Genomic DNA, 9069 nt, shown 5'->3' with positions numbered 1-9069 from the left:
TTATTATAATTGACTCACCAGGGTGGTAACACAGCCTTTATTAGAAATACCTATTCGTAGATAATTATCTATATAGATGGGGTTGATGAAACTAGTAGTCTCCAGATATTGTTGAACTTTCAGCATCCATAAGCTCCAGCTGGCATGACGATTGGCCAGGGATGAAAAGGGAGTTATAGCCCAGCAGAATATGGAGGGCATTGTGTTGTCTATCCTGAATAACATAAAATAAAACAAACTGCTACCAGATCATGAAAAAATGATACATGCTAAAATACTGCATGAAACAAATAGGACAGCAAAACTTAACAGTTAACAATCTTCCTGTATTTGCTGTGGCAGTTTAAAATTAATTCAAACCTTGGTTCCAGTTGCTGTTCTTATAAATATGACATCCTCCCATCAGATGTCAAGGAAATAAAAAACCATCTGACTTTTAGAAGACACCTGAAGGCAACCCAGTATTGGGAAATTTTTAAATGTTGTAATTTTTTATATATTGTAATTTGCCCGGAGTGGCTGGAAAAACCCAGCCAGATGGGTGGGGTATAATAATAATAATAATAATAATAATAATAATAATAATAATAATAAGAAGAAGAAGAAGAAGAAGAAGAAGAAGAAGACACATCTCTGCAAGAGGGATTGCTCTTTAGAGCCGGTGGCCGGGTTGCTGCTCCTGAAAGAGTCCCTCTCTAAGCCAGGAGGATTGCAACAATTTACCTTGCGTTTTCCCTTCCTGGGCAATGCTGGAGCAGGTTGTTTGTTATACAAGTCCATGATCTCTTGGATGCGACTGACTATGTCCATTTCCATTCAGTTTCAGGCCTGAACTTGGCAAAGAAACTGAAATCCAGACGAGCTATGCACCCTAAATGCTCCCTCCTCCATGATGACTGGTCCATTTGGGCAAATGGAACACTTTCCCACCAACATCAGTCAGCACCAGCCAGCTGCCACCTGCCTGCCTTCTCACTTATGTCAAGAGGGTATCTCTCTGCCTTTCAGCTTATTCCTCTTCAGTATCTGTTGCCATTGTAGAACTCAGCAGGGAAATGGATGAGGGAAAACTAACATTAGCGGACTCTCCTGCTGGGATCTCTTCTTCCTGCCTCACTGGTCCAATGGGCACCATAGCTGTCAACGTTTCCCTTTTTTCCCCTTATTCCAAATAGGATTCCTCGCAAGAAAAGGGAAAAGTTGACAGCTATGATGGGCACCAGTCACCCCTGGCTGCCCCTCTTCTGTTCAGTGAATTATGTCTCATTTCCTCCATTTTCTGGTTTGGTGGTAGCAATGCATAGTCACCACTAGGAGGCAGAATTGGTAGTATAGATCACTCATCTCAAACGCCTGTGCTTTTTATGCTTTTTTTTAAAAAAATATTTTATATTTTTATATCATACTCCTCTTTATATATTTTTATATCATACTCCTCTTTATCTTGTGCTTGCATAGGGCCTTCCATGGTTTCCCACCCAAGGGACTGACCAGCATGAGACCCGTTTCATTTCATTAATGCTGCAGTACCATGAACCCCCGGGACAGCAGTTCCCAAACTTTTTGGACGCAGAGCCACATTTGAAAATCTTTAGAAACTTTCCTGGGCACTTGTACAAAATGGCCGACCGGTCACAAAATGTCCTGTGAAATCAAAAACAACAAAGAACTCTCATAGGAACCTGAAAGCAAAACACCTACGCAAAAAAGGCAATTACCCTCCCCCCCCCGATAAAATAGGCACACAGCAAAACCAGGAAAAACACACAGCAAACAAAAAAAGAGGTACCCCCTGCAACAGCAAGGAGAACAAACACACGCACCCCAAAACAAAAAAACAGCAAACACAGTCAAAATGCATACACTCCCCAAACAAAAGTGGAACACCTACAAACAGCCCAAACCACACACTAAACCAAATAAATGACATCTAGCCAGGTGGGCTGTGAAAGCTGTGAATTCCAATTCCTATCAGCCTCAGCCAGTTTGGCCAAGGATGATGTGAGCTGGACTCCAACAAAATCGTGGGGGCAACATCCTGGATTTAGTAAGGTTATATAGAATTGGATTGATTTCCATCCTTTCTCCCTGCATGCTCTGCGCCTGGAAAAGACTTTTACATTTTGGTTCAAATCTTAGTGAAACTGAATCAGACTCTGGGTTTCAGACCAACACTTTTAATGATATTGATTTCATTTAATATTTACATTTCATTTAAAAGTTAATTTTCCAGGACTGCAGTGCTTACCCCAAGGGTTGACTTCCATTGGAATGTGGTCAATGGAGGGTTACTGGTATTTTGTAATACTTGTGTCCATTTACAAATAAATGGGGAACCTAAGAGGTGCCCCCAAAATCACTGCTTACCCTGAAGATTTCTGGTGTGGGTGTTAGCACCGTAAGATTCTTGTAGACAGCAGCTTAGCTTTCTATGTCCCAGTCCAGGTACGACTCATTCTGCAAAATCTATTGTTTGCACAGACTCTTTCTTTACAGCATCCTCAGGATAAACAGTGTTGTGTCCTCTTGGTGTTGTGGACTACGGCACCCATCAGTTCTGGCCAGAATAATCAGTGATTATGGGAGTTGTAGTTCACATTGCAGTACTGTGGGTCCTTTATGTACAACCCTCATAGCAAAGAAGATATTTCCTAGGGCAGGCATAGGCAAACTCGGCCCTCCAGATGTTTTGGGACTACAACGCCCATCATCCCTATCTAATAGGACCAGTGGTCAGGGATGATGGGCGTTGTAGTCCCAAAACATCCGGAGGGCCGAGTTTGCCTATGCCTGTCCCAGGGCCATTAAGGAAGTCTCCAGCAGTTTTATTGGTCTGACCACTTCAGCAGATGCCCCTTACAATCAGAGAATTTCAGGGCTCGGATAGACTTTAGGAAATTAACCAGGTCAACCCCAATCCCATGTCACTAAGCAAAATTAGACATGCTAAAGCTATTTTAACTCAATGAGTTTAGGTGTACCCAACTCTGTATAGCAATTAGGCTATGGGTGGCCTTTGGCAATTAGTTTTATTCAGCCTCTGTTCCCTACTTGGAAATTATGATGATGTTGTGTGATTGTAATTACACTGATGGTATTGCAGGAATGACTGAAACAATATTACAGAGCATTTGCAAACTGGTAAATGTATGAATGATAATAGACACATTAGAGCTGTTGCCCACTTAAATAAATCTTTACCTGCAGTCCTTTGCACATTATTAAGTGAGTAACCACCATTGGCCATGATTACCGGTACTTCCAGAATAAACATACTGTTGCACACTACCCCAAACTCTGAGCAGTGTGAGATTGCAGGGGTTCCAGCTGCTTACCCAGAGTTTGTGTTTTTGTTTGGAATGAGGCACAGAAGATACAATGGTGTCTTATGATATTATATAGTTTATTTACACAGATATACAACCTGAATCTACAGTGGAGGTGTTCAGAGTATCAATACCCCCAAAGTCTTGTTTTTCCTGTAGCTGCCATCTTTGATTCAAGCAGATATCCAGCATCTCTCTCTCTCTGCTTCTAGTTCACATCACTGCTCTAAACTTAGGTTTTGTCCTTCTAACTGATTGCAAGCTAAGGGAGGGACTCCATCTATTTGCATAAACTCCCTTTCCTTTGTTCTCTTAATGGCTCGTCACCCAGGCGATCACTTCAACACAGGAAGCTAGCTTGGCTTATATTTTAACACTTACTGGATCCAGGGGTTAGAACAGTCTCAACTTCTTGCCCCACAACTCAAGGGCCATTAAGATAATCTCCAGCAGTCTTATCGGTCTGACCAGTTTAGCAGATCCCTCTTGCAATCAGAGAATGTCAGGGTTAGGTGGACTTTAGGAAATTAACCAGGTCAACCCCAATCCCATGTTACTAAGCAAAATTAGACATGCTAAAGCTTTAATAATAATAATAATAATAATAATAATAATAATAATAATAATTTATTATTTACACCCCGCCCATCTGGCTGAGTTTCCCCAGCCACTCTGGGCGGCTCCCAATCAAGTGTTAAAAACAGTACAGTGTTAATCAAGTGTTAAAAACAGTACAGCGTTATCTCAGCGATGTGCCAAACTCTGTATAGCAATTAGGCTATGGGAGGCCTTTTGCAATTAGTTTTATTCATCCTCTGCTCCCTACCTGAAAATGATAATGTTGTGTGATTGTAATTACACTGATGATGTTGCCAGAATGACTGAAACAAAATTACAGAGCATTTGCAAACTGATAAATATATGAATGATAATAGACACATTAGACCTGCTGTCTACTGAAATACATATTTACCTGTAGTTCTTTGCATATTACCATGGGATTAACCACAACTGGACATAATTACTTCAATAATAATGATGATGATGATGATGATGATGATGTGTTAGACAAGGACTTGGGAGACGGGTTCAGGTTTCCACACAGCCATTAAGTTCCCCTTGGATCAGTCACTTTCAGTCATAAATGTCAGGATAAAATGGGGAGAGGGGGAAGCATGTATGATACATTGAGCTGCTTGAGTGAAATATGGAATATAAAAGTAACATTAATAAAAAATAGGAAAGCTTTGCTTTCATAGTAAAGAAAAAGACATAAACATGCAAACAGGTGTGGCGTTCGTACGGAGCCCCCGGTCGTCTCACGGACTATTGACCCGTACACCACTAATCCGCTGCCACCAACCAGGTCCTCCCTGGTAAAATCACTTCAGTCTCAGTCAGCTTTTCAATTAATAGAGAAGAGTGTATTTTATTTCAGACAATAACAAAACTTTTACAGCATTCCAAACGTTGTTGCTCTTTACTTTCTTAGTCTTATTTTCCTCTCTCTATCTCTTCTACCTCCCTACACTCAAGAACCCACTGCCCTAATTGTCTCTCTATTACCAACTGCCTTTCCCAACCAGCCAACCCACGAAATCTAACCAACTACCCACCAACAACTCCCAACGAACTCCTCCCAGAACTGGCTTTATAGAACCACTGACTCAACCCCCCGGGTCCTGTCTGTGCAACCTATTTAACTATTTCCCCTCCAGCACTCTCTCATATATGTTAATGTCACAACAGGCTCACTCTGGGTATCCGCCATTTTGCCGTTGTATGGCTTTGCAACAAAAATTGCTCAACTTTTCATGATGAACTGCAGAAGAGCCCAAGCTGTACAATTTCCACTCAACGGTCGTGTTTCTAACTGGATATAATTCTGGAGAACTCCAAAGTGAGCTCACTGATTTTTCCAAGAAGCATAGATAAGCTTTGCAGCCCAGTCATAGGGTTTATAACTGCATGGCATAGGTGTGTTTAGGCATTCATCTGAACATGCAAAGGCTCAAAAGTGTGGGTGGGGATCCGGTGTGTTTGTGTGGCATGTACAGAAGCCTCCTTCAGTCCTTAGCTTTCACCATGTTGTGTTGGGAAGATCTGCAGGAGGCTTCTCACATTTTGTTTGTGCATCTTCCACATGATCAGAAACCCTGCTTTATCAGGGCCACCAATTACTTGTATAAAGGAACTGTAAGTAGAAGGCCTCCTACACCTTCCTCATGCAACCTGGGGAGACTTGAGGCGAGGGGCCATGCACACGGGGATGTTGGTGGTGGGGCTTTGCATTCTGCTGTCCATACTTTGTATTTGTTGCATTCAGGCAAACACTTGAACACACCTTTGGGAATAATATTGCAATCTGGTGCACAGCATTGGAGACAGTACCATTGCTGCTGATTATTGTCCTTGTTTCATATTTGAGGGCTTCTGATAGGATATTGACTGGACGAGACTGGATTGATCTGATTCAACAGGTTCCTTGTTATGCTCTTCCTTGTAAACTAGGGTTCATTGTGGAGAACGACCATAGCTCAGTGGGAGAGCACACTTTATATGCAGAAGGTACCAGGTGCATCCATGGCATCTTCACTTAGAAATAATCAGGAATAATGATGTGAAAAACCTTATTGTCCGAGACCTTGAGAAACTACTGCCAGTCAGAGCAGAAACACAGGGTGATAGACAAGAAGTCTGTTCTCGCCCCACAATGTTTATCTATGGATTTTTGAATACAAGTATCACAGGTCAGTAATAGTGGCTGATACAAAAATCTAGGTACATCCAATAGCCATAACATATCAGGAACAAAAAAATAGCAACCCTGAAAAAAACATAGCCCTCTTCGGGAGCTGGTATTTTGAGCTACAAATCTGTCTCTTTCTTTGGGTTGTCCTGGGCAAGATAAAGTGACCGACAAAGTTAATAAATAATAATATCGTTGTTGGCATCTTTCTGTCTCGGGAAACAATGGAGGAGTGCATGAAGTCAAACCGCTGGTGTTACAGCGCCTGCTGTGGCTGTGGAGACTGACATTGGAGATACGGTAGATGTTTTGTTGCAGCTGGCGCAAATGAAGGCATCCAGAGCCCATTGGCAGATCAATTGTGCATTACAAAGATGTCTGCAAACATGACAGCATCCCGCTGTGTGGGAATCCATTGCAGACGAGCAGTGCCTGGAAACAGTCAAGTCATGTACAGTACTTCAAAAGGGAGAATGTGATGCTAATGACCGGTGCCAAGATGAAGGCTTGCGTGTTGAACATGCTTTATGGAAGTTTGTTGTGGGCAATTTACACTGGCCAGAAGCGACTGCTCAACGCCTTCAAATAATAATAAAAAATCAGGAAGGCTCCATCCAAATGTTGCCTCTGTCAAGAAGTCATGAGGCAGATTTAGGCAAGGGACTCTCTCTCTCAGGGAAAGGCCGCAACTCAGTGGCAGAGTCTTGCATGTAGAAGATCTCAGGTTCAATCATCAATGTGGGCGAGCGGCTGCCAATGTGAATGCTCAGTACTGACCTGTATGGACAAATGGCTCAGCACTAAGCATCTCCCTGTGTTCCTCTCTGAGCCCCATCATCTACCACAGGTGAAACAACACCTGTTGTTTGGTTTTGTTTGCAAGGCTGTTGCGGGGATTACAGATGCTGTTTTTCTCAGAAAAGGTCCCGGAACTCCCTATGATCGCCTCCCTTGTTCTCTTATACAGTGGTACCTCGGGTTAAGAACTTAATTCGTTCCGGAGGTCCGTTCTTAACCTGAAACTGTTCTCAACCTGAAGCACCACTAAAGTGGGCCTCCTGCTGCTGCCGCGCCACCGGAGCACGATTTCTGTTCATCCTGAAGCAAAGTTCTTAACCCGAGGTACTATTTCTGGGTTAGCGGAGTCTGTAACCTGAAGTGTATGTAACCCGAGGTACCACAGTAATGGCAAGGGTGCCCAGCTGAGAGGTGCCGGGACTGAGTTTCAGCGAATTCCGGCTGAAAGCAAGCCCTGGGTACCAACAAAAACTCGTTACTTGCCAACACCCAAAGTACCTAAAATGTCCTAAGCTCTGCACATACGTCAAAAGGCGAAAGCAGAGAATGCATGTGACGCTCCTGCAGCCCTGGAAACCTGCCGTTTTAAGTATCAGGTACCAGACATTCCTGGAGAGTGAAGTCAAATGGGCCTTAGAAAGCACTGCAAATAACAAGGCCAGTGGAAGTGATGGTATTCCAGCTGAACTGTTTAAAATTTTAAAAGATGATGCTGTTAAGGTGCTGCACTCAATATGCCAGCAAGTTTGGAAAACTCAGCAGTGGCCAGAGGATTGGAGAAGATCAGTCTACATCCCAATCCCAAAGAAAGGCAGTGCCAAAGAATGCTCCAACTACCGCACAATTGCACTCATTTCACATGCTAGCAAGGTTATGCTTAAAATTCTACAAGGAAGGCTCAAGCAGTATGTTCACCGAGAACTCCCAGAAGTGCAAGCTGGATTTAGAAGAGGCAGAGGAACCAGAGACCAAATTGCAAACATGCGCTGGATAATGGAGAAAGCTAGAGAGTTCCAGAAAGACATCTACTTCTGCTTCATTGACTATGCAAAAGCCTTTGACTGTGTTGACCACAGCAAACTATGGCAAGTTCTTAAAGAAACGGGAGTGCCTGATCACCTCATCTGTCTCCTGAGAAATCTCTATGTGGGACAAGAAGCTACAGTTAGAACTGGATATGGAACAACTGATTGGTTCCAAATTGGGAAAGGAGTACGGCAAGGCTGTATATTGTCTCCCTGCTTATTTAACTTATATGCAGAATTCATCATGCGAAAGGCTGGGCTGGATGAATCCCAAGCCGGAATTAAGATTGCCGGAAGAAATATCAACAACCTCAGATATGCAGATGACACAACCTTGATGGCAGAAAGTGAAGAGGAATTAAAGAACCTTTTAATGAGGGTGAAAGAGGAGAGCGCAAAATATGGTCTGAAGCTCAACATCAAAAAAACGAAGATCATGGCCACTGGGCCCATCACCTCCTGGCAAATAGAAGGGGAAGAAATGGAGGCAGTGAGAGATTTTACTTTCTTGGGCTCCATGATCAGTGCAGATGGTGACAGCAGTCACGAAATTAAAAGACGCCTGCTCCTTGGGAGAAAGGCGATGGCAAACCTAGACAACATCTTAAAAAGCAGAGACATCACCTTGCCAAGAAAGGTCCGTATAGTAAAAGCCATGGTTTTCCCAGTAGTGATGTATGGAAGTGAGAGCTGGACCATAAAGAAGGCTGATCGCCGAAGAATTGATGCTTTTGAATTATGGTGCTGGAGGAGACTCTTGAGAGTCCCATGGACTGCAAGAAGATCAAACCTCTCCATTCTTAAGGAAATCAGCCCTGAGCGCTCACTGGAAGGACAGATCGTGAAGCTGAGGCTCCAATACTTTGGCCACCTCATGAGAAGAGAAGACTCCCTGGAAAAGACCCTGATGTTGGGAAAGATGGAGGGCACAAGGAGAAGGGGACGACAGAGGACGAGATGGTTGGATAGTGTTCTCGAAGCTACCAGCATGAGTTTGACCAAACTGCGGGAGGCGGTGGAAGACAGGAGTGCCTGGCGTGCTCTGGTCCATGGGGTCACGAAGAGTTGGACACAACTAAACGACTAAACAACAACACCAGACATTAGAAACCCATTGAAACTCAATAATAACGGCAGCGACAATTATTTGAAAGGTGTACATTTATGGACA

This window comes from Podarcis vaucheri (genome assembly GCF_965113315.1).
Source record: "Podarcis vaucheri genome assembly, chromosome: 12".
NCBI classification, from domain to species: Eukaryota; Metazoa; Chordata; class Lepidosauria; order Squamata; family Lacertidae; genus Podarcis; species Podarcis vaucheri.
Note: the sequence above shows the minus strand (reverse complement) of the source record.